Below are 26423 nucleotides of genomic sequence, written 5' to 3'. Positions count from 1 at the left end.
TGGGAAACTGCCCCCATAATCCAATCACTTCCTTCTCTTGACACGTGGGGATTACAGGTCCCTCCCTTGACACATTGGGATTATAATTAGAGATAAGATTTGGAAGGGACATGGAGTCAAACCATATCAATGACAGAGCAGGAATATGTCTCTGTCTATATATATATAAAAAATTCATATATGTGTATGTTTGTGTACAGTGTCTGTAAAATACCCATACAGGACATATTGATTTCCTGATCACAAAGCTAGAATTAATAAAAGCTCTTTCATAGCTTCCTGTTTATCTAGCCTCTTCTTCAAACATGAGAATCAATGTCCAATTCATTTATGTCTCAAGATTTGCTTCTGCCAGCCACTGTTTCTTTTTTTAATTTTAGTTTGGTTTGTTTATTTGTTTGTTTTTCTTCAGCAAGGCAAATAGAAATACCAAAAATAATATACCCTCTTTCTCACTTATGAACCCTTGGACACAGTATCAATGTGCAATTTTTTTTTTTTTTTGAGGCGGAGTTTCACTCTTGTTTCCTAGGCTGGAGCGCAATGGCATGATTTGGGCTCACTGCAACCTCCACTTCCCTGGTTTAAGCGATTCTCTTGCCTCAGCCTCCCAAGTGACTGAGATTACAGGCATGTGCCACCACACTTGGCTAATTTTGTATTTTTAGTAGAGATGGGGTTTCACCATGTTGGTCAGGCTGATCTTCAACTCCTGACATCAGGTGATCCACCCGCCTTAGCCTCTCAAAGTGCTGGGATTACAGGCTTGAGCCATCGCGCCCAGCCCAATGCACAATTCTTTTACCTAACAATATGCTCTTCTTAGAGGCCCCGTAACAGCCCACCAGTCTAACTGCACTGCCAACTCTTTATCCTTAAAGTGCTTGCTGAATTTCAATTTTTATCAGTAGCTTCTGTTTCTTCAGGAGCCCCATTATCAGTCAGCTTCTGTTTATCTGAAACAACCTGCTTCATTTTTTTTTTTCTAATTGCTGCAGCAAAAAAAGAAAAAAACCATTATGGTAGTATTTTAAATTAACTCACAGCTCAGGCATCCACTTGTTTATCTGCACTGTTGGCCCCACACACCATTTCCTTTCTTTTGGAAGTTCAAATTTTCACTTAAGACTCTTTTAATTCATCTTCAGTGTTCTAGATGGTTGAAAATGCTGGGAAAAGGGAAAATGGGCTTTTTTGTTTCATTCCCCACAGCAACAAAGCGCAGATTCATAGAATTTATTGCTGAATGGGACCTTGGTGATCAGACCTCCTCTCATCCAAACCCCAATTCCCCCTGCTACCCCTCCATTCTTGCTCTCAGAAAATGATCTATTTTCTTAAAGTGCAATCCCCCTAAAATGTTCTCCCTGATCTACTCTTAACATACCATTTTTATTTCTATAGTTATTCTTTCTCCCGCCCTATAAATCTCAAAGGAATAGGCACCACTTCACTTTTTATGCTGCTAAAACATCTCTGATTCTAAATTTTATTTATTTGCCTTCCATTAGTTGTTGATAGTAATGATGATCGTGATGAGGAAGGTTATAACTAATGTTTATTAAGCATTTTCTATGTGCTCAGCACCACCTATTTCATTCCCACAGTAACAATATGATATAAATGTTATTATTATCCCCATTTTACAAAGGCAGAGACTGTGATCTTCTTAAATAACTGCATTGTAGGCGATTTATACTTTCTTCTTTGTATTTTCTGTACTGTTTGGATTGTTTACAATGAACTATATACAACTTTTAAAATGAAACACAATAGATACCACAGAGCTTTTCTCATGGGAGGGGTGTGGGACCATCAGGGTAGTTTATACCCAATCTCTGATTTTTTCTCCACTGCAACAACATAATGGTCCATTCCATCCATTAAAAAAATATTTGAAGCTGGGCACAGCGGCTCACGCCTGTAATCCCAGCACTTCGGGAGGCCAAGGCGGGTGATCATTTGAGGTCAGGAGTTCAAAACCAGCCTGGCCTACATGGCAAAACTCTGTCTCTACTAAAAACACAAAACAATTAACCAGGCATCGTGGCGTGCGCCTATAGTCCCAGCTACTTGGGAGGCTGAGGCAGGAGAATCACTTGAACCCGGGAGGCAGAGGTTATAGTGAGCCGAGATCACACCACTGCATTCTAGCTTTGTCGAAAGAGTGAGACTCTGTGTCAAAAATAACAATAATAATAAAATAAAAGTCATTTTAAAAAAATTTGAGTGCCTACCATGTGCAAGGCACTACGAAGGAAACAAAGCAACATAAGCAGGAGTTGAAGACAGTTAATTGTTTTAAAAATGAATGATATCTATGCCATCAAGAGTTTAGAGGAACAGGAGTTCACTGTGACAATAATGCACTAGGACTATAGCTCAGCCTTAAATGTGAGAGTCTCTCAGATACATAGGAAAAAACAACAGTTGAAAGAAGGAAGGAAGAAAGGAAAAAGGGAAGAAAGGAAGGAAGCAGTGAGGGAGGGCAGGAGGGAAGGAAGGAAGGAAGGAAGGAAGGAAGGAAGGGAAAAAGAGAGAGAGAAGAAAGAAGAAGGAAGGAAGGAAGGAAGGAAAGAAAGAAAGAGAAATGAAGGAAGAAAGGAAAGAGAAAGAAAGAAAAAAGAAAAGAAAGAAAGAAAAGAAAGGAAAAGAAAAGACAAAGCAAGGCATGTCTCTATTCTGATTCCCATAATCGTTTCTAATCCCTTTCCTCTTTTTTTTTAATTTTTTTATTTTATTATTATACTTCAGGTTTTAGGGTACATGTGCACAATGTGCAGGTTTGTTACATATATATCCATGTGCCATGTTGGTGTGCTGCACCCATTAACTCGTCATTTAGCATTAGGTATATCTCCTAATGCTGTCCCTCCCCCCTCCCCCCAACCCACAACAGTCCCCGGAGTGTGATGTTCCCCTTCCTGTGTCCATGTGTTCTCATTGTTCAGTTCCCATGTATGAGTGAGAACATGCGGTGTTTGGTTTTTTGTCCTTGCGATAGTTTACTGAGAAGGATGTTTTCCAGTTTCGTCCATGTCCCTACAAAGGACATGAACTCATGTATAAAACACCAAAAGCAATGGCAACAAAAGCCAAAATTGACAAATGGGATCTAATTAAACTAAAGAGCTTCTGCACAGCTAAAGAAACCACCATCAGAGTGAACAGGCAACCTACAGAATGGGAGAAAATTTTTGCAACCTACTCATCTGACAAAGGGCTAATATCCAGAATCTACAATGAACTCAAACAAATTTACAAGAAAAAAACAAACACCCCCATCAAAAAGTGGGCAAAGGACATAAACAGACACTTCTCAAAAGAAGACATTTATGCAGCCCTTTCCTCTCTTGACTGAGATAACGATAGCAAAAACTAATACTGGAGTATAGGTGTAAATAGGAGGATGTTTGATCCCTGCCTTGATTATTTTTTCCATCCTTGGCTTTCCTGACTATTTCTAAGTCATGAAAGTAAACCTTATGTTATTTCAAATTAAGCAAATTCCTATCTTACTTTCAAATTTGCTTTTATTCACCTGCTTTAGGTTCAACTTCAAGCAGAAACTCTGAAAACATATATAGAAGAATATGTAACAGGAGATGTAAAATGGCATCTATCTCAATCTTTCCCTAAATAAACTGCAAATTTTACTTAGCATGACTGCAAGCACAGTGCTGGGCACATTAAAGACACATAATCACTTGTAAAATGACTGATCACTAACCTCTAGACCTTTAATTACCTTAGTTCCAACAGTTTACAATAAATTACCAACTCCCACAAGAGTAGGGTTTCACAAAACTAAAGCAATTCATCTCCGTTAAGATTGTGAGATTAAAAAAAAAACATTCTTTGAATTTAAGCTCTTTTCAGTACCGAAATAAACTTCAAACTATACATAAAACCTATCAAGAAGCTGTGAACCTCACTATCTTGATTCTTTGATATATATCTTGACAAAATCTAGATCAATTTAGTAGATCAGAACATAAAAGTTTATTCTCTTCTTTCATCAACTATATAAATTCTATGGTGTTAGTTGCCATGGCAAAAACTGTCTCAGAAATCCTTAAAGTTAGAAGTTACTTCAATTCCATCATATGCAAAGGTGGAAAGGTGGCTTCACTCTTTCTTCGGTGTTGATCTTCACTCTCAGTTTTCTCCTCAAAACTGGGATTCTCTTCAATTTTGGAAGTCTCAATACGTAAAGTGAGATTTCCTAGAATGTCAACATCTGACAGTATTTTTCACATTAGGCAAGCTTGTTTTCATCACAAAGACCACAATTACAGAAGAGATTGGTAAAATCTATTTTTTATAAGAAGATGCTTATAAGAATAAAAAGGCATACAATTGATCATTACAATAGCTGTAAGCTTTGGTTTCATTTTTAAGTCCCTACTCTAAATAGGTGCAAGTCTATAAAGGAAGGTGGCTATAGATTTAACATATTCATTTCTTTTTTTCCTAAAATCTGTACTGAAGTGATCATATCAATTTTTTTATTGAAGAATTTTGAAGAAAAAAATTGCATCACAAAATTATAACTGATTTGGGCAAAAGCATTATTCCACTTTGGCAAATAATTAAAAAGCTCTGTATAATGCTTTTCTAGGTTGCATAATTGAGTTAATAAGTAGAGAAATGTAAAGTGAAATTTAAAAGCCTCAAGGAAGGGCCTTATCCAAAGAAAGTTCATCCACACAGTCTGAAATTATCCTTTTCTCATTCCCTGTGGGTTTCGGTATAAGGTCCGATGGGATTGTAGCAGTGTGGGCCCGAGGGGAGGAGGAGGAATAAACACCAAGGCAGGCTGTGGGTACCTCATACTTGGCTCCAATTGGCCTCATTAGCTCCATTAGCTCACAGAGTAAATCTTTCCTGTGGCACATAGTAACAGGAAGTCCCAAGCAGGCAATATCTGAAGCCAGAAAGGGAGAAACATCATAGTTTAAAGTAAGTGATTCATTCAGAGACCTCTTGAGCCAACAAATGTTGGGTCCAAGGAATAAAATATGTTGCTTTGTGGGAAGAGACTGACAGGGACTAACTGTAGCCATGCAGAGTTGTCAGAGACTCAGGTTAATATAGTTTGGGTGGGAAGCAGAGACCCAAGATTAGTAAGAAATTGGGGTGCCTTGAGACAGAGGCTCAGTTTGCTGACCAGGGGAGATTGTAATTCAAACAGTATACCAGATGATGTTAGAGATGCCTCTCAGAGCTTCACTTTTCCTCATGTGTAAAAAGGGAATAATAAATGTTCCTGTTTCATAGGGATTGGTGAGGGGACTTACCCATCAAAAGGCAGAGAGAGACAAATAGCTATTTCTCTATTTGAATATGTGTGGTTATAAAAACAGTTATATAAGTGGGAAACAAGGATTTGAATGGAAAGAATATAAGAGCAATAAATTTTCAATGGCAATAAGAAGAGATAGGAATCACTGGTAATTAATAAGCAGAAGCAATGGGAATTGAACTCAGGATCCTATTCACATGATTCAGAAGTCCATTATTACGCATTCCTATTTATGTGTGTCCATGTATCTACCATTTTATTTACTGAGTGCTTACTATGTGTCAGGCACTGTGGTAAGCACTTTGCATGAAATATCTCATTTAATCTCACCAATACCCTGTGAGTAAGGTACTGTAGTCATCCCCGTTTTACCAATGAGATAACTAAGGCTAATTTAGGACAAACTAAAGTAAGGGATGGAAACAGATCAAACTAACAGACTTAGATTCACTAATATTGAATGATATAGGTAGAACTAGTTTGCATGGAATATCTATTAGTTCCCTGAAAACCAAATAGATCGTGACATCAATTATGATTTGAATCTAGCTCAAGATGGCATCACAATGGGAACACGCCAAGTATCATGGAATTCGGTGTAAACAGTGGCCGTTCAAAGGCAGCAAAGTGCCAAGAACTGCCAAAGAATGGACATTAGGCTACTGGCTTGAGAGGGGCAGCCTAGCTATCCAGAAGACCAGACTAGGAGAGAGGTCCTGTTCTGAGTATTATGCTCCAGGAAGAGTTCTTGTTTTTCCTACAGATAACACAAGGTTAGGGCAGCATAAAAATATTGAAAAAAGAAGCCGATTTAAATGTATTGAGCCTTTATGACACACCAAGCACTTTACTAGCTTTGCATATATTATCCCAGACAATCTTCCCAATAATGACATAAATTATGATTCCTATTTTATTAAAGAAGCAGCTAAAGATTCGAGAGAATAATCCCTATTCCAGAGTTACAGAGCTAGAAAATGCCAGAGCCAGGACTCAAACACGGGGTCTGCATAACTTCCCTCCCAATGTTGCCACAGAAACAGATGCTTAAAAAAAAAAAAGCATCTTAAAAGATATAACACTGAATCCAAGAATAGACATTGCAAGGCTGTCATACCAAAATGGTATGAAGGAGGCATGAAATCTGAAGCTCATGCCCAAAGTGCAACAATAATAATAGTAGTAATAGTGATGATAATAGCAGCTGTATAAGTCTGTTCTTGCACTGCTATAAAGAAATACCTGAGACTGGATAATTGATAAAGAAAAGAAGTTTAGTTGGCTTATGGTTCCACAGGCTGTACAGGAAACATAATGCTGGCGTCTACTCAGCTTCTGGGGAGGCCTGAGGAAACTTACAAACATGATGGAAGGCAGAAGGGGAGCGAGCACTTCACACGGCCAGAGCAGAAGGAAGAGAGAGAGCTGGGAGGTGTCACACACTTTTAAGCCAACCAGATCTTGTGAGAACTCTATCACAAAAATAGCACTGAATGGATGGTGCTACACCATTCCTGAAGGAGCCACTGCCATGATCCAATCACCTCCCACCAGGCTCCGCCTCCAACACTGGGCATTACAATTGGACACCACATTTGAGTGAGGACACAGAACCAAACCATATAAGCAGCTAACATATAATGAACACTTTCTAGGTGCCAGACATCATTCAAAGCATTATATATGTTTAACTCATTAACTTTTCAGAACAACTCTAGGAGATAGATACTACTATTGTCCCCATTTTACAGTTGAATAAACTGATACAGAGAGGTTAAATACTTTACCCAAGCAGCAGAGCTAGTATAGGAAACTGCAATTCAAGATATGGTTCAAGGAAACTCCTAAAAAGATAATTCTAACTGTACGATTGTAAATTACACTGATGTAGCAGAAAAAAAAAATACAAGTAAATACCTAAATAAGCTGAAGTAGCTGTCCAGGGTTATGGATGACATGAGAAAAGTATACTTCTTTAAGTCCTATTTTGTTTCTGTCCTCCCTGTCAAAGAGAATTATTTTCAAGCTGAAAAGGGTAAAAAAACAGCCATTGCTAAGAAGTAACTAAAGCCCAAGGTGGTTAAAGAGATTGTTTAAGAAAAAAATAAATAAATAAACTAGCACTCTAGTGTTCTCAATGGCTTTTGGTCTCCTGGGATGTATTAATTAAATCCGAGAATGTATGCAATTGATGAACCTATATTAGTGATCTTTGAGGAATTGTGAAGAATGAATGAAATCCTCGAAGATGGCTACAGATACGTGCCTTGTTTTTCTGCTTTTTTAAGTAGGGAAAGAAAGAAGATTCCACAATCAAATATAGGCAAAGAGCCTACATTGTACTCTTGACCCTTTATAATTCGTTCTCCTCACACAACAAATAGACTCTGAATAGTATAAATCAGATCACGAAACCCTGCTTCTTTCTACAACCCCGATTACACTTACAATATAGTTTACCATCTTTGCCATTGCTGCTATGACCTTATCTGCCTCCCTCTTAAACTCCATTACTTATTATTGTCCCCCATTGTTAACTATGCTCCAGTTACATTGATCTACTTTCTGTTCCTTGAACACTGCAAGATTGTTCCTACCTCAGGGACTTTGCATTGCTGTTATCTTTGTCTGGATATTTGCCTACATGTTTGCAAACAAAATCCCTGTTAATCAGACCTCAGCTAAAATGTCATTATTTAATAGAGACCTTCTCTAACCTATCTAGTGTTTATGACCATCGAGTGTTACTGCTTTGCCCCAACCCCAGACATTTCCTTATGTTATTTTTTTCAGAGCATTCACTGTCATCTGAAATTATCATACTTGTGTGTTTATTGTCTGACTACCTCACTAGTACATAAGCTTTATATGAGCAAAGACCTTGATAGTCATGTTCACTATTTTAACTCTAGTGCTTAGAATAGTTCCTCACACATAGCAGGAACTAAATAACTCTTCGTTGAATAAATGATTAAATATTTGACTCATGATCAAGATTCTAGAATAGATTATTAAAAGAACAGTTCATGAGCACCTACAAATGTAAGTGACGGTTAATGCAAACTAGTTTCATTTCCTTCAATGATATGGCTAATAGCATTGAAAATCAAAGAAATGTAATGTGCACACACACGCAGGCGTTTGACCAGGTTTTCTATGACAGCCATTCATTCAAGATGGAGAGACATTGACTGGAAACTATTTAAATAGATTTTTTAAGTGAATAAATGACCATAGCCAGAGTGTTTTGATGTCCTGTTATAGTAGGAGTCTCTATATTATTTAGCTCATGCATACCTTTAAGAATATGATGAAAGCTATGGAGCTTTCTTCCAGAAAAAAAATATGTACATATTTTGCAGAAAATTCATCAAGCTTCTATAGAATCTCAGATTATACTCATGGATCCCAGGTTAAGATCCAATGTGCTAAAATATTTCCAATGGGAAATTTTATGGTTCTTTTATGTTCAATAATTTTACCAATTCTCTAGATAAAGAAAGAGAAGACTGACTTGTCATGTTAGGAGATGGCAGAAGATGAGAGAGCTATAAGATATATTAGAAATCATAACTAAAGTTTTCAAAAGAGCATGAGGAGCTGTTTGTAATGAATAGTACCTAATAGGAGATTTAAATTAGGGTTTCAGTCAATAGTAAGCTTGACTTAAGATAACATTGTGATGATGTCACCAAAAGTAGCTAATTTGATGTTAGGCTGCAAGCGTAGAACAAAACACATGATAGTACTTTGCAGTGACTGCAGCATACTGTGAGTATATACAGTATTGCAGGTGCTACCCTTTCAGAAGTGTACGGGTAAATATATTCATAAGCACTTCACAGGGATAGTAGAGAAACATGAAATCAAGTCTCGCAGCAACCATTGGTTGAAATGGAAATATTGAGCTGAGAGTAAAGAAGATTCTCGTGGAGAAGAAACCTTGTCAAATGTTAACAGGTTCTAAACATTTGAAAGGCCTTAAAGTGAAAAAAAAAAGATTTATTCTACCTGGTTATAAGTCATAAATCTAGGATCAAATGTTATAAAAACACATTTTACTTCAATGTCAAGAAACACCTTCTAAATAATGAAAGCAGCCCAAAGATACAATGGCCTGCCTTAAGCACTAGAGTGTCCATCTTCTCACTAACTCTGGTAAAGCCGAGGCTCCGTAATCAATTGGCAGTGATGCTTTAGAGGAGGCACGAGCATCAGACAGGAGGCTGGAAACTAGATTAACAGTGAAAGTTCCTTCCTACACCAAAACCAAGAGTCTCTGAGTCTAGGAACCAAACAAAGTAGGTAATTGTAAAGAAAAGTGCTCCAAAGTCATCTATGTGAACTCCATACTCAACCTATTTAGAAGCCACTGAGAATCTTTTAGTCACTCAAGTTTAGTGTATTATGGAAACTAATTAACCTTAAACCTATTCATGATTTTAGCTTCTTAAAATTTTTTATCCATACACAGTATATTGGAAATGACCTTTACATTTAAACATAAAAATATTCAGATATCTTCATATCACAAACAAAAGAATTGCATATGGTAACATTGGAAACAAAATTAAGCAAAATATATCTAGTTTTTTTTCCAAAAGGCATGGCTGCTGACAATTTGATAGGTTTGGAGACAGGGAGAGTACTAAGATGAATTCAATCCTACCACAGCTGCAACAATTTTTGGCAGGTAAAGTTCTGATTTTAAATTGTAAAAATGCCTCATTTCTATGACAAGATCATTGAAATATGTCATCCAGCAACAACAAGCAGATTCACTCAGTTGTGGACATTGCAGTGGTCTGGTACATTTACTATTATGAGGACAGAAATCGCACAAAATTGCTTTCTAAATGTCATCCATTTAATAAACAAGAATGTCAAGACATGCAGAACACTCACCATTTCTGTAAACAGAGTGAATCTTGAGAGGGAAAGAAGGAAGAAAGAAAAGACTAGATAGGATGCAAATAGAAGAAAGTAAGGAAGGAAGAAGAGGAAGGAGAGTGTAAGATGAATATGCATTGATTATCTATTAGTTCTATGCTTGGTGATTTCACATATATTATTAACTCTTCCCCACAAGTGAAGCAGAAATAATTGTCCTCATTTTTAGAGGCAAAGTAGCATGAATAAAGTAGTGAAGTAACTTGGCCAAGGTCCACAGTTAAATAACGGTTAAACGTGGATCATCTCTCTGACTCTAATGGCCATAATCTTTCCAGTAACAGAACACTGCCCCTACAATAAGTGTGGAGTTTAGGAATATTTAGAAGGCCTAATATTTAGTAATCTTCACTGACTTTCAAACATCTTCAGCATACGAAGCCCTTGCCCCTCCTTACTTCTCCAGATTCACCTTTCATTACCCCACCCATCAAACTCTACTGGCCAGCCACACTGAATACCTTGTAGGTTCCCAAAATGCTCCAGGCTGTCTTAGTCTCTTTGCTTTGTGAATTCTTCTCTTTGATTTCTTTCTTCACCTGCTGCCCAGCTCCTATTTTTTTTTTCAAGATTAAGTCAAGCCCAACTGACCTCTCCAGAAAGTCTTTCTTGTCCACCTCAGATAGGTAGCTGCCTTGCCTCTGCTATTCCTTACTACCTTGAGTATATTTTGATCACATCCTCAATCAGGCTGTATTGTTTGCTCATCTCTCTCTCACCCACTTGACAACAACCTTTCCAAAACAAGAACTGGGACTCATTTTTGCAGTGCATCTCTAACATCTAGAATAGTTGTTAGACCATAGCAAGCATTTATAAATGCTGAAACAATAAATGAATGAACAAACAGCAAAAACAATGATGACGAAATGAAAAAATGAGGTCGGTAGGTCCAATGTAGTAATAGGTAGACAGATTGCATGTGATCCTAAGTAAAGCTCCGAGATAAACAGTTTCACAATAAATCAGGGAAAGCTCTGGTCAACCAGGACACCACATTTTCCCTTTGTTAAAAGAAGAGCCACATTTTCCAACCAGATTTGGACCTCTTCCAAGTTGTCCTTCTCCCTCACTACGAAAGTTGGTGCACTAAATAGGAAGTGGTCCACTCCCTTAAATGTCAGCACCCACATCTAGGTTCTAAGCAATTTAGAAGCAGAGATCCTGGCAGCTGCAGCCTTGGTCCATATCTCCACTGAGAGAGACAGATGCAACTTTTTGTTTACAGTCCAGAAGTGAGCAGATGTTTGCTTGCTTTCCCTGATGTATATGCCCTCTGCTCCATGGCAGCCGTCCGATTGCCTTGTCTTGCTTCCAACTGTTTTGCTAGCTTCCTTTCTATCTTGATCCAGAGACAAAAACAGAAAGAAACAAAGAAATAAGCCACATATATCATTTTTCAATTTCCTTGTGTGAAACCCTGTGACTGCTTCATTTCAATCAGAAGGAAATTAGTTCTTTGCCCTTTGAAGTGAGCTGAATCACTCATAATTTGAAAACAATGCAACTGTGGAGAGACAGAGTAGTGCCTACAAAGGAATGCATGTAAGATGACCTGGGTTCTTTCTAGTCCTAGCTGTACCACCAGCCAACTATGTGACCTTGGACAAGCCACTTAACCTCCCCAGGCTTTGGTTTCTTCTGTAAAATTAGGAGATTGGGCTATATGATCCTTAAAGTCTCTTTCACTCTTAAATTATGTTTTGGACACACAAGCATAGAAACAAAGTGGTTTCACCATAGTACAGAACCCCATATTTTAAAGAATTACTGAGTCACTCTAGGTCCAAATCTATAAGCCTATTCTCACTCTTCCATCCTTCTGTCTTTCTGGTTGAATGCATGTTTCTCTTCAACATGTGATTCGAATTCAAATATAATATTCTCAGTGTGCTTAAAGGGCATTGCTGGAGCTTGTAGCCTTGGTACTCTGGTCTAAATGCCCCGGACTGGCATCTGAAGACCCTCATTTCCTCTATACATGCCATTGTGCTGATCATATGGGACAGTCCACATTCAACATTCACCTGATCCCATGCTAACTTTCTAATTCACCTGACTGGGTTTTTGTTGTCAACATTAGGAGATTGTGCATTATGGCAAGAGAGTAGGGAATTGGAACTAAGGGTATTCGTAAGATGTGAAATTCACAGTCTAAAAGAACTGATAAATTGAAGATTACAGGAGGCAATGAGTTACAAGTGAAAGATTCATAGTTACTAGGGATATCATGGAGAACTGTGGGCCAGAAACTAGGCAGGCATGGAAATTAAAACCTGGAATATATATATACCAATGGTTAAGGAAAGAAAATAGATAGTCAAAGTCTGAGCAAGCAGAAAAGAACCTGAAGTGGTCATATTCCAAATAACAAGATGGCTGGTAAAGCACTTGTCTAGTGGTTAGGGCCCAAGAGATCCCCCAGAATCAAAAGCAGAGGACAATGTGGAAAGGAGAATGGATGTGAGTTTTTGGCTATCAAATAAATCTTGATTCTGATCCAAGCAAACACTTGCTGCTAGGAAAATAATCATTGAAGAGCACATGTGGCAAAGTAGAGGAGTGAAGCCATCTGACTAATCAGGGGAGTTAAAAGTTACTGTCAGTTTGGTCAAGCACGGTGGCCCATTCCTGTAATCCTAACAGTTTGGGAGGCTGAGGCGGGGGAAACACTTGAGGCCAGGAGCTTGATACCAGCTTGCCCAACATGGTGAAACCCCGTCTCTACAAAAAATACAAAAATTAGCCGATTGTGGTGGCCTCATGCCTGTAATCCCTTGGGAGGCTGAAGCACAAGAATTGCTTGAGCCCAGGTGGCAGAGGTTGCAGTGAGCCCAGATCACACCACTGCCATCCAGCCCAGGCAACAGAATGAGACTCTGTCCCTCCGCAAAAAAAGAAGTTACAGGCAGTTAAAGGCAGAAACCAGCTATCCACCTGGCTCATTAAAGGGTATGGCACCATGGTGTCAGAAGCCAGTCTCACAATACATGGATCATCTTTTTTTTTTTTTTTTAAAGGATAATATGACCACCCTTCCTGTCTAACCTTCAAAGGGTGATCCCATCAACAAACAGAAAAGTACATACATGGTTCTCTAAAGCCCTATGGTGGTCAGATTCCCTTCAGAGCCTCCTTATTTTTCACGGAGAAAAATCAGCCTGTTCATAGCTTAGTGAAGATAAGTGAACCTGACTGGACATCAGTGAAGAGCTGGCCAGGCAAGACAGCACTGAGCCTAAGAGACAGCAGCAACTCCCAGTTCAGGAATGATGGTCACTTGGCAAATTTGCACTCGCTTCCTACTTTTAGGTTTGTGTCATGCATTGTTACCTAATCTCAACTCTCTTTCCCAATAAGCCTGGAAATCCTTCTCAGCACAAAGCTCTGGACATCCACTACTAATTAGTAGATGAATACTAGCAAAAGAGATTTAAGTACATTTTCCATCTAGGTTGCAACTAGTTGTTAGAGCAACTACAGCCCCAGACATCTCGAGGCCTCAGTGAACTTTTTCGGTGTTGATTTTACGACCTCAATCCTCGATGCCTCTCTATAGTCCAGAAATACCACCTGGAGCCCTAGGATTAAGAACAAAATCATGTTACTCCTGTAAGCCTGCTACACAGATTCACAGTGATTGACACAGCCTACCCAACCATGCTTCTGCCTTGCATTTTGTTGTTAACCCCTCATGACCCATAACGATGACCTCAAGGTAATGTAACAGCCAGCCAGCACCACTGCCCCGCTGACCCAGCCACAGTAGATATAATCTTAGGTTTTAATTCTGCAGGACCATTCCACACACCATTTATAATATTTTTCATTTTTCGAAAGTGATCCAATTTCCTGGAAAAATCATTCTTGAAAAAGTTATTATCTTCTTGGTAATTCTTCAGGTAAAATAGTTCCAGAGGCTAGTTGCAAGGGCACCTTTCCAATTGAATGTATAAATCAAAAGATTTGCTTTACTTAAAAAGATTTCCTCCTATCAAAGAGAACTCTTCTTTTGAAGGTGAAGATTTGCTTCTGGTCTTCTGGGCTGATTTACAACCAATGTAAACAGAATGGAATATACTCCCTTTCTCATTTGAGGATTCTAGTACAAATAAAAACAGCTTGTTAAATAAAGCAGCGATAGGGCCATTTTGCATGGTTGTGCTGAAGAAATCCATTAGTGATAAAATAGCTTTATGTTTTCGAACATGTTTAAGGCACAGAAAGTCTCCATTTTTCCTACCTTTAATTTAGATGAAGCTTGATAATACTTGTCAGTTTAAAACTAAACATCATATATGATGCCTTTCTGAAGACCTATTTTTGGTTTAGTTTTAAACTGACAAGTATTATCAAGCTTGTTTTATATATGTAGAAGAACAAAGATGAGGAATTGTAATATTTGAAAGCCAGTTTTAAAGGGAAGTTATTTTATTAAGAAGTATTTGTATCTATAAATGTATGCAGTTTTGATTTACGGGAAAAAGTCTTATTTCAAAGAATCAGAATTAGTTTCATTTTGTTGCTTTGCTTTTAAACTAAACCTTACTACTTCACAAATAGATCTGAGTGCTACAAAACTCCCTTTAAAAGTTAATGGTCCTTAAAAATTTAATGCAGTAACATGCTAAGTATGATTCAGATATTTTCTTTTTTTTTTTTTTTTTTTTGAGATGGAGTCTCGCTCTGTTGCCCAGGCTGGAGTGCAGTGGTGCGATCTTGGCTCACTGCAAGCTCCACCTCCTGGGTTCACGCCATTCTCCTGCCTCAGCCTCCCAAGTAGCTGGGACTACATGCGCCTGCCACCATGCCCGGCTTATTTTTTGTATTTTTAGTAGAGACGGGGTTTCACCGTGTTAGCCAGGATGGTCTCGATCTCCTGACCTCGTGATCCACCCGCCTTGGCCTCCCAAAGTGCTGGGATTACAGGCGTGAGCCACCACGCCCGGCCAATTCAGATATTTTCTAAACAATTTTAGCAAACATTAACTGAAGCCCATTCAATTATATTAGAACCACTGGGAGCTTTGAGTGCTTTTTAAAAATTTCTGGAGTGACTAACAAAAAATAATGTCATCTTATAATCAGGAACTGATATATTTTAAAAGTGGAAAATATTTAAAAGACTAATAATTATTTCACATACAAATATTTGGAATACATCAGCTACATTGCTATTATACTAATACTGAAATAATTAAACTTAAAGGTAACACAGCTTAGAGTCTTCAAAGTTAAATGCCAGAATTCAACTTTATATTTTAGAAATAAAATAGAGTGGCCGGGTGTGGTGGCTCATGCCTGTAATCCCAGCACTTTGGGAGGCCAAGGTGGGCAGATCATGAGGTCAGGAGATCGAGACCATCCTGGCTAACACGGTGAAACCCCGTCTCTACTAAAAATGCAAAAAATAAGCCGGGCATGGTGGCAGGCGCATGTAGTCCCAGCTACTTGGGAGGCTGAGGCAGGAGAATGGCGTGAACCCAGGAGGCGGAGCTTGCAGTGAGCGGAGATCGCGCCACTGCACTCCAGCCTGGGCGACACAGCAAGACTCCATCTCAAAAAAAAAAAAAAAAAGAAAGAAAAAAAGAAATAACATAGAGCTATGATTTTTCAGATTCAGATGTCTAGTAACCTCAGCTATTCAAAGCAACCTAGAACCCCCAAATAAGGGAAATCATGAAAATAGCCAAGAGTTAATTAAAGGTGCAAGTTTATAGGTCTTGTGTTTATGGTATTTCACTGACCAGAGGTAATGAGCCAAATTTCACACAAACCACCTCACCCCTCTTTCCTAGAAAGAGGGAATATGCGATGGATTAGCCTGGATAGCCAAATCCAGACCCATTAGCAACAAAACTGAGAAGAATAGGAAGAAAAGGAGAGAGATCAGAGAAAGAGAATGAAAGAGAGAGAAGCAGAGGGAAAGGGAATCATTGTTATAAAATGCAAGAAGGATAGCAAGCAGCAGATGCCCTGACGTCAGTGATCAGAGACAGCAGAGCACAAGGAAGGAAACAAGAAGCATCTATTAGTTACTGGTCTGAGGGCTTATAGCCAAAGAAGAAACTAAATGCTCCCTAACAATGGAGAGAATCACTGAGTTACAGAGTCAGAAATTTAAAAAAAAAAGAAAAGAAAGAAAGAAGCAATTAATCTGAAGTTAGTCACTTTAGGTTCATACAATATTCCAAACCTTAATAGTTTCCAAAGGTTTGCCATAACAGTAAAAGAAATGGCATTTATAAAAACCTTGAATCAATCATATTCAAGAAAACCCTTTACAAGGGCAGTGAAGCTTAAAGTATATTTTAATATAATTTTCACCATAAACAATCTTTTTTTATGCCTGAGGGATAAAGCTTCCGTTCTCTGAAAAAAAAAATCACAAATTCAAGACACATAATACCCACATCATGTAAGACGACTTAAAAAAAAATCATTCTACATAGAAAATTTCAAAATTGTTAAATACTCTTTGAAGTAATGCTAATGGGTGAATACGGATGGCACTTTGGGGAAATATTGACTGATGCATTAGAGACAGTACATCACAGTAGTTAAGCCAGACAGCCTGTGGCCAAATTCTAGTTCTACCACTTACTGATCTCTTCTTTGGTGACCTCATACTAAGTAACAGCTTGGGTACATTTCTTCTTTGTTCTTTAGCTCAGTTTCCTCATCTGTAAAATGTAGATAACAAATGTTGCCTATCTCATAGGGTGGCTGAAGGAATAAAATGAGATAAGGCAGATAAAAGATTAGCAAAATGCCCAGGATATGGTAAACACTCCATAAATGTTAGCAATTATTATTATTACACATTACTTAGACATGTCAAATAACCTGCCCACCTTTAGTCTCTCCTGATCCTAATCCGTGCCACACACTGCCATCATACAAATTTTCTAAAAATTAACCTGCTAAAAATAAAGTTTTATGATTTCCCGTTGTGTAACAGCCAAGTCTACATTTCTTGTCTTGTAATTTAAGAGAGTTAAAGCCCTGTGACAATCTGGTTCCTTTCTCCCATAATTACTATTAATTATTTGTTAGTATCTTCATCCCCATTTTACAGACAAACTGAGGCCCATTCTGTTAAGAAAAATGTTGCCTGTGGGACATTTCTACAGGTTTACTCTTGGCTCAGCAACTTGTAATAAACCTTGAAGTTAAAGGTTGACAGTAACTATTTTGGTCCCCAGAATAATACCCCTTCCTCTCAGTTCACCATAACTTCAGGCCATGGAGATGAATCTGAAAAAAAAGGCCTAAAGAGCCCAATGATTCTATGTTTTCCAATACCTCTGTATTCTCAGTGGGAGATGGGGAAGAATTTTCAAATCCTTCATGATCAACTGCATGTTTCTAAATACTTAATAACATAAAGAAGGGTGAGAATGATTTGAAGCAAAGAAAATGCATAAAGAAGAGAGGAAATGGAAGGGGAGAACATATAAAAAACAAAAAGGAAAAGGAGGAAGGAGAAAGGGATAGACAAAGATGCTTCAATCACTGTTTTGTTGTTGTTGTTGTTGTTGTTGTTGTTGTTTTGAGACAGGCTCTGGCTCTGTCACCCAGGGTAGAGTGCAGTGGCATGATCTCAGCTCACTGCAGCCTCGAACTCCTGGGCTCAGTTGATCCTCCTACCTCAGCCTCCTGAGTAGTGGGGACTACAGGCATGTGCCCCCAATGCCAGGCTAGTTTTTGTATTTTTTTTTTTAGAGACAGAGTTTCAGCATGTTGCCCAGGCTGATCTTGAACTCCTGAGCTCAAGTCAAGCGATCTGGCAGTCTTGGCCTCCCAAAGTACTAGGATTACAGGCGTGAGCCATGGCGCCTAGCCAATCACTGTTGGTATACATTATCTTTTGTTTTTTGAGAAGAAATAGGCAAAATGGCTACAAAATGTGCACCCATAACAACATCTTTCACAAGAGGGCACTAGTACATAGGATGATGATATGAATATGAGTGAATGTACCTAAGGGCAACAAAAAGAAGGTAACCCTGTGTTTGGCACTTGCTATGGAGCCATTCTTTTTAGGCATTTCACATCCTCTACACCCCAGAGTATGCTCTGGAGCACTTGGAGAGTAAAAAGCCTTGTCCGTCATTACATCAACATGAACACGAGGTCTTTTTAGCTCCAAATAGAAAATGAAACAAACAAACAAAACACACGTAAATACTACAATGCCCAGGAGAGCCAGGCACTATAAACTATCATGTGAAATGGCTGATATTTTGGAAGTCTTACAAATTTCTTTCCTATATTTCTATTTTTATATTAGGCAACAGTTTCACTGTCACCCAACGAAACCCACGAAAATTGTATTCGTTGCTAGATCTATTTGAGGTCCTTTCTTAGCATTATAACACAACTCAATTCAATAGTCCTGTAAACAAAAAAAGTAGTAACTGTGGTTGTTTTCTTAACTGCTTATTCCACAGACGGGAACGCCACTTGGAGAGGTCATCAGTCAGGTTACAGTGAGATTCTAAGTTGGAACTCAACATTGATGAGAAAAAAAACACTGAACCTAAATTTGGAAATCCTCAAAAAGGCAATTCTTTCTGTGAAACTGCAAATGATCCTCATAGAAAGGAGGGAAGGTGGCAGTATTTAAATAAACCAGTGTCATCACACCAGTAGCTTTCTGACAAATTGTTTTAAAAGAATACTTTTTTAATGGAAAGAAAGGAGAGGTTACAATAGGACATTTATATAATTGAAGCATAGTAACATTCTACAAAATTGTCCCCACATGCATATTGTCTGATTGCAGAATTCTAGTCAGCAAGCATCCTGGAATTTACCAAGAAAAGCAAAGGGTGCAGTTTGTCTCATCTAGAATAAAATAATAAAGAACAGTGAATATAGCAATTCACTGTTTGCAGAGTGCTTTCTTGTGCACTATTTAATTTGATCCGCATGAGAACCCTTAAGGAAGAAATTATTAATTTCTCCATTTTATGGAAGAGAAAATGAAAGGTCACAGAAAATAATTGACCTGAGTCACACTACTAATAGGTGATGACCCAGGGACTGACTGGAAGCCAGGGCTTCTTGATCTAAAAGTTCATGCTTGTTGCTCTTTGCTGCTTCTTGTCAAAATGAATACATTGCCATGAAGCTGAGAAAAGATATCGATTTTACTTATGTTTTTGTTTCACAGAAACCGACATATTTATATACAACTACATGGATATGTAGTTATTTATAAATAAATAGCTTTATTTATGAAATTTATAAATTATAGATTTACAAATAAATTAGAATTCTGTTCATTCTAAGACATACCAGGCTATGACTATACTTTAATTGTGTATTATTTCTACTTTGACAAAAATTACGAGGAATTCTGTTTATTTTTCAATATGAAATTATTCAGAATCAGTATCAGAAAGAATAATTGATTTATTAAAGGCTTTAATTACATAGAAGGCTACAGCTCTTTTAACGCAGGTTAGGTTTTTAACTTTAAATAGGTTTTTTTTTGCAATTTATAGAAGTCATACATTGTTATTGTAGACAATCTGGAGTACACAGAAATTCAGTGCTTTTTAATTTTTTTTCTTTTTTAATTTTTATGGATACGTAGTAGGTATATATTTATGGGGTACATGAGATGTTTTGATACAGGCGTGCAATGTGAAATAATCACACCATGTAGAATCAGGTATCCATCCCCTCAGGCACTTACCCTTTGAGTTACAAACAATCCAATTACACTATTTTAAAATGGACAATTAAATCATGATTGACTATAGTCACCCTGATGTGCTGTCAAATAGTAGGTCTTACTCCTTTCTATTTTTTGTACCCCTTAACCATCCGCACATCACCCCCAGCCCCCTACTACCCTCCCCAACCTCTGACAACCATCCTTCTACTCTCTATGTCCATGAGTTCAATTGTTTGATTTTTAGATCCCACACATAAGTAACAACATGCAGTTTCTCTTTCTGTGCAAGGCTTATTTCACTTAACATAATGATCTCCAGTTCTAGCCATATTGTTGCAAATGAATGGATCTCATTCTTTTTATGGCTGAATAGCACTCCATTGTGTATATGCTCCACATTTTCTTTATCCATTCATCTGTTGATGGACATTAGTTTGATTCCAAATCTTAGCTATTATGAACAGTGCTGCAACAAACATAGGAGTGCAGGTATCTCTTTGATATACTTTCTTTTGGGTATATTCCCAGCAGTGGGATTGCTGGATCATATAGTAGTTCAACTTTTAGTTTTTTGAGGAACGTCCAAATCGTTCCCATAGTGGTTGTACTAATTTACATTCCCACCAACAGTATACAAGGGTTCCATTTTCACCACATCCTTGCCAGCCTATAAGCCATTTTAACTGGGGTGAGATGATATCTCATTGTAGCTTTGATTTGCATTTCTGATGATCACTGATGTTGGGCATCTTTTCATATGCCTGTTTGCCATTTGTATGTCTTCTTCTCAGAAATCTCTATTCAAATCTTCTGCTCATTTTTTATTGGATTACTAGACTTTTTCCTATAGAGTTATTTGAGTTCCTTATATATTATGATTATTAATCCCTTGTCAGTTGGGTAGTTTGCAAATATTATCTCCCATTCTGTGGGCTGTCTCTTCACTTTCTTCATTGTATCATTTGCTGTGCAGAAGTTTTTTAACTTCATGTGATCCCATTTGTCCATGTTTGCTTTGGTTGCTTGTGCTTGTGGGATATTGCTCAAAAAATCTTTGCCCAGACCAATGTCCTGGAGCTTTTCTCCAATGTTTTCTTGTAACAGTTTCATAGTTTGAGGTCTTAGATTTATGTCTTTAATCCATTTTGATTTTTGTATCTGGCAAGAGATAGGGGTCTAGTTTCATTCTTCTGCATATGGATATCCAGTTTTCATAGCACTATTTATTGAAGAGACTTTCTTTTCCCTAGTTTATGTTCTTGGCACCTTTGTCAAAAATGAGTTCACTGAAGGTGTATGGATTTGTTCCTGGGTTGTCTATTTTGTTCCATTGGTCTAGGTGTCTCTGTTTATGCCAATACCATGCTGTCTTGGTTACTATACCTCTGTAGTACAATTGGAAGTCAGGTAATGTGATTCCTTTAGTTTTTTTTTTTGTGTGTGTGTGTGTGTGCGTGTGTGTGTGTGTTTTTCCTTAGGACAGCTTTGGCTATTCTGGGTCTTTCATACTTCCATATAAATTATAGGATTGTTTTTTGTATTTCTGTGAAGAATGTAATTGGTATTTTGATAGTGATTGCATTGAATCTGTGGATTGCAATTAACAGTATGGACATTTTTAACAACATTGATTCTTCCAATCCATGAACATGGAATATTTTTGCATTTTTTGGTGTCCTCTTCCATTTATTTTACCCACGTTTTACAGTTTTCATTATAGAGATATTTCACTTCTTTGGTTAATTCCTAGGTATTTAATTTTATGTGTAGCTATTGTAAATGGGATTACTTTTTTTTATTTTAAGTTCTGGGATACAGTTGCATAATGTGCAGGTTTGTTACATAGGTATACATGTGCCATGGTGGGTTGCTGCACCTATCACCCCATCATCTAGGTTTTAGGCCCCGTATGCATTAGGTATTTGTACTAATGCTCTCCCTCCCCTAGACCCCCACCCCTCGACAGGCCCCAGTGTGTGATGTCCCCCTCCCCTCATTGTAACTTTGAACTCCTGGGCTCAAGCAATCCTCCCATCTCCACTTCCCACGTAGCTGGGACTACAGATGAACACCACCATGCCTGGCTAAATATATATATACATATATACATATATATATATATACACACACACATATATATACATACACACACACATATATATATACACACACATATAGATATATATATATATATATTTTTAGAGGTGGGGTTTCACCATGTTGCTCAGTCTGGTCTCAAATTCCTGGGCTCAAGTGATCCTCCTGCCTTGGCCTTTCAAAGTGCTGGAATTACAGGTGTAAGCCACTGCAACCAACTGGGGCCACAATTTTTAATTGGTGGCGTTTGGCTCCTGTAGAGACATTGTCTAAAAGTTTCCTGCCTTTCTAGGCTGCTCCTTTCTTGTTCCTTTGGTTAGAGAGAGTAGGCTTTTGTTGTAGCTTTTTTGTGTGTACTTCTTAGTATTTCCAGGTTGCAGTCTTCAGTTCTAAATCTAGGATGCGTAAGGCAAAAAAAAACAAAAACAAAATCTACCCAGGGAACTCATCTTCATGTTCCCTGACATGTTATCATGTAATTACTTGGGTCTAGCTAGTCTTCTTTCTTTTATCTACCTCTCAGAGACTTCTTACTTTTGTTTTATATATGATTTCCAGAGCCTTTTGTTGTGCTCAGTAGGAAGAATAAGCAGAAGTACGTCTATTCTATTGTCCCCGTAACAGAATTCGCAGAACCAACTTTTAAAAAGAATAGATTGAATTAACTTAAATTATAGGTTACGTACATAGAGAAAGAGAGAGAGAATCTCACTTTGTCACCCAGGCTGAAGTGCAGTGGCGCTATCTCACTAGAACCTCTGCCTCCCGGGTTCAAGCTATACTCCCACCTCAGCCTCCTGAGTAGCTGGGATCAGAGGTGTGCACCACTATGCCCAGCTAATTTTTTTATTTTTAGTAGAAATGGGGTTTTGCCATGTTGGCCAGGCTGGTCTCGAACTCCTGACCCCAAGTGATCTGCCCACTTCGACCTCCCAAAGTGCTGGTATTACAGGCGTGAGCCACTGTTCCCAGCCTACAGGTTTTATTTATATATATATATATATATATATATATATATATATATATATATGTAATTTGTAAATCAGAGCCAGATGTAATGGCTGACTCCTATAATCCCAGCACTTTGGGAGGCTGAAGTGGGAGGATCACTGGAGGCCAGTTGTTCAAGATCAGCCTGGGCAACATAATGAGGCCTCATCTCTACAATAATAATAATAATAATAATAAGTTGCCGGGCACGGTGGCTCACGCTTGTAATCCCAGCACTTTGGGAGGTCGAAGTGGGCAGATCACTTGGGGTCAGGAGTTTGAGACCAGCCTGGCCAACATGGCAAAACCCCATTTCTACTAAAAATAAAAAAATTAGCTGGGCATAAGTGGTGCACACCTCTGATCCCAGCTACTCAGGAGGCTGAGGTGGGAGTATAGCTTGAACCCGGGAGGCAGAGGTTCTAAAAAAAAAGAAAATAATAAGAAGAAGAAGTTAAAAATTAGCCAGGCATGGTGGCATGCACTTATAGTCCTAGCTACTCAAGAGGCTGAAGTGGGAGGATTGCTTGAGCCCAGGAGTTCAAGGCTGCAATGAACTATGATTGCATTACTGCACTCCAACCTGGGCAACAGAATAAAACCCTGTCTTTAAAAAAAAAGATCATTAGCTAATTGTTTAATTTCCTTTGGTTGCTTCCAAGGTAACTAGTGAAAGAAATCTACTACTAAGAAGCAATGCTACAGTAATATTCCCAAAGGTACAAAAAGAGATGTGTTTGAGATTGTCACACACACATTGTTGTAAACTTAAACAAAAGCTAGAAATAATATAAATGTCCATTAGTAAAGGACTGAATAAATGGATTCGGGCGTATTCCTGATTGATATTTTGCAAGCACGCACAAATGCAGATAAAATGGTTGGTAAAATACGGAAATAAGCCTAGAACAGCTTAATAGTTTCTGTCTTGATTCCGCACACTGAGTGCACCCCTCCAGCACTCTGGTCATCTTGGTTCTTTCCCCAGGATACCTTGAACCCCCACACAATCTAACAACTAAAGTCTTAACACTTGCATAGCAGGGGCCTTTAGGACCATATGTTACCACTATGACTGGTGCTCATTCTGATTGCTTGAGACCCAGGTCTTAATACATATTGAATATTTTATGTATCACTGCTTGGTCCACATAAACTACAGAATACCATACAGCTAGTAAAATGAATGAGGAGACCTCTAGGTAAGCACAGAAGATTGAACAAATATATTTATCTCCACTCACTCCTGAAACCTCACTAAAATGGCAGCAAATAAATTTATTTATTTATTTATTTATTTATTTATTTATTTATTTATTTTGAGACAGTCTCACTCTGTTGCCCAGACTGGAGTGCAATGGCACAATCTTGGTTCACTGCAACCTCCGCCTCCCAGGTTCAAGCGATTCTCCTGCCTCAGCCTCCCAAGTAGCTGGGATTACAGGCATGCACCACCATGCCTGGCGAATTTTTGTATTTTTAGTAGAGACGGGGGTTTCAGCATGTTGGCCAGGCTGGTCTTGAACTCCTGACCTCAGGTGATCCACCTACCTCGGCCTCCCAAAGTGCTGAGATTAAAGGCATAAGCCAGCAAGCCAGGCCAAGAATTTTAAAAAGTAATAAAAGATCCTAAAGTACAAAGAGAACATGAGAGGAGATGACAGTAGAAGAGAAATACCAACACACATTTTGTAAGCTAGCAAATAGATGGGCAGGTGGTAAATGACTTAGCAGTGTAGATAGATAATACTGAAACTTAAGCCTGAAACTGGGTAGAAGCCAACAAAAGGCGAGGCAATTCATGCTGCAGAACCTCAGAAAGTCTTAGGATTTGCAGGCACCAAGAATCTCTAGGGGCAGGGGTGTGAGTAGAACTGAAAACAGAAGAGTAGACTATCAGTTGATACAAGGAGTATATAGTCCTTCCTTCTAAGTTCACTCATGTACTCCATGGAGTAATTTCCCTTTGCCAATGCATGTAGAAGCCAGGAGGGTTTTTTTCTTGCTGGAAAAGTTTATATGAATAAGAAGTGGGGTGAGTTGCCACACCGAAAATGAGGATGCAAAACATGCATATTTTTCTTTCCTTTTTTCTTTTTTCTCTTTCCAGGACGTGTTCTCATCTGGAAAACCTGCATGTCAAGTGGTTCAATCTTCAGTCTCTACCTTATTCCTGTCATATATCCCAGAATACTTGCAGCCAGGTTTATAATTACCTATAGGAAATTGGACTATTTCTTTCTGTGGAAAATAATTGTCTAATAAAAAGGACTGAAATATACTGATGTTGTTGAGAATCCCAGTGAAAAAGCTGAGTTGTAGCCTTCCCAACTTAAAGGACATTTCACCATATAACAGTGCCTACTCATGTACACAGAACTTCTAATCAGCTTCTTGGTGTCTTACTGTTACATATAAATGGGCCATCAAGAGTGATAAAACATCGAGGCTAGAGATAAAAACGACAGAACAAAGAAAGTGAATTTGACAGAAACAGAGGCAATACAGGGAACAGAAGAAAACTTTAAGAACTAACTTTTAGAGAGATGAGAATATACAGCATTCATTAAAAATTGGCTTAAAAAAAGAACATTCAGAGAAGAAGATAAAACTTTTGGAAATTAAAAATAAGATAAAAATATAAATGTTGGAATATAAGTTGGAGGAGACCTCCTGGAAATTAAAATAAAAAGACAAAAAGATGGAAAATAAGCAGAAGAGATGACTTGGGGATCAATCTAGGATGTTCAACATCTGGCTGATAACATCTACGGAGAAAAAAAGAGAAATGAAAGAGTAAAAGGATATTATCCAAGTAACAATGCAAGAAGAATTCTCAGAACTGAAGGACACAGGCTTCCTAACTGAAAGGGCCCACCAAGTGCCTAGTATAATGAATAAAAATAGATCACACAGCCGGGCGTGGTGGCTCATGCCTGTAATCCCAGCACTTTGGGAGGCCGAGGCGGGCGAATCACGAGGTCAGGAGATCGAGACCATCCTGGCTAACGCGGTGAAACCCCGTCTCTACTAAAAATATAAAAAAATTAGCCAGGCGTGGTGGCAGGCGCCTGTAGTCCCAGCTACTTGGGAGGCTGAGGCAGGAGAATGGCATGAACCCGGGAGGCGGAGCTTGCAGTGAGCCGAGATCGCGCCCCTGCACTCCAGCCTGGGCGGCAGAGCGAGACTCTGTCTCAAAAAAAAAAAAAAAAGATCACACAAAGACATACCATAGTGAAGTTTCAAAATACCATGGAATCAAAGTAATAATATTGACTCAATGGCAACACTGGAAGCTCAAAAGCAATGAGCCAACGCTTTCAAAAGTTTAAGGAAAAGCTATTTCTAACCTAGAAGTCCATAACCAGCCAAACTTAATGGTAGAATAAAGGG

Source organism: Nomascus leucogenys, chromosome X (assembly GCF_006542625.1).
Source record: "Nomascus leucogenys isolate Asia chromosome X, Asia_NLE_v1, whole genome shotgun sequence".
NCBI lineage: Eukaryota > Metazoa > Chordata > Mammalia > Primates > Hylobatidae > Nomascus > Nomascus leucogenys.
This window is presented reverse-complemented; position numbering follows the sequence as displayed.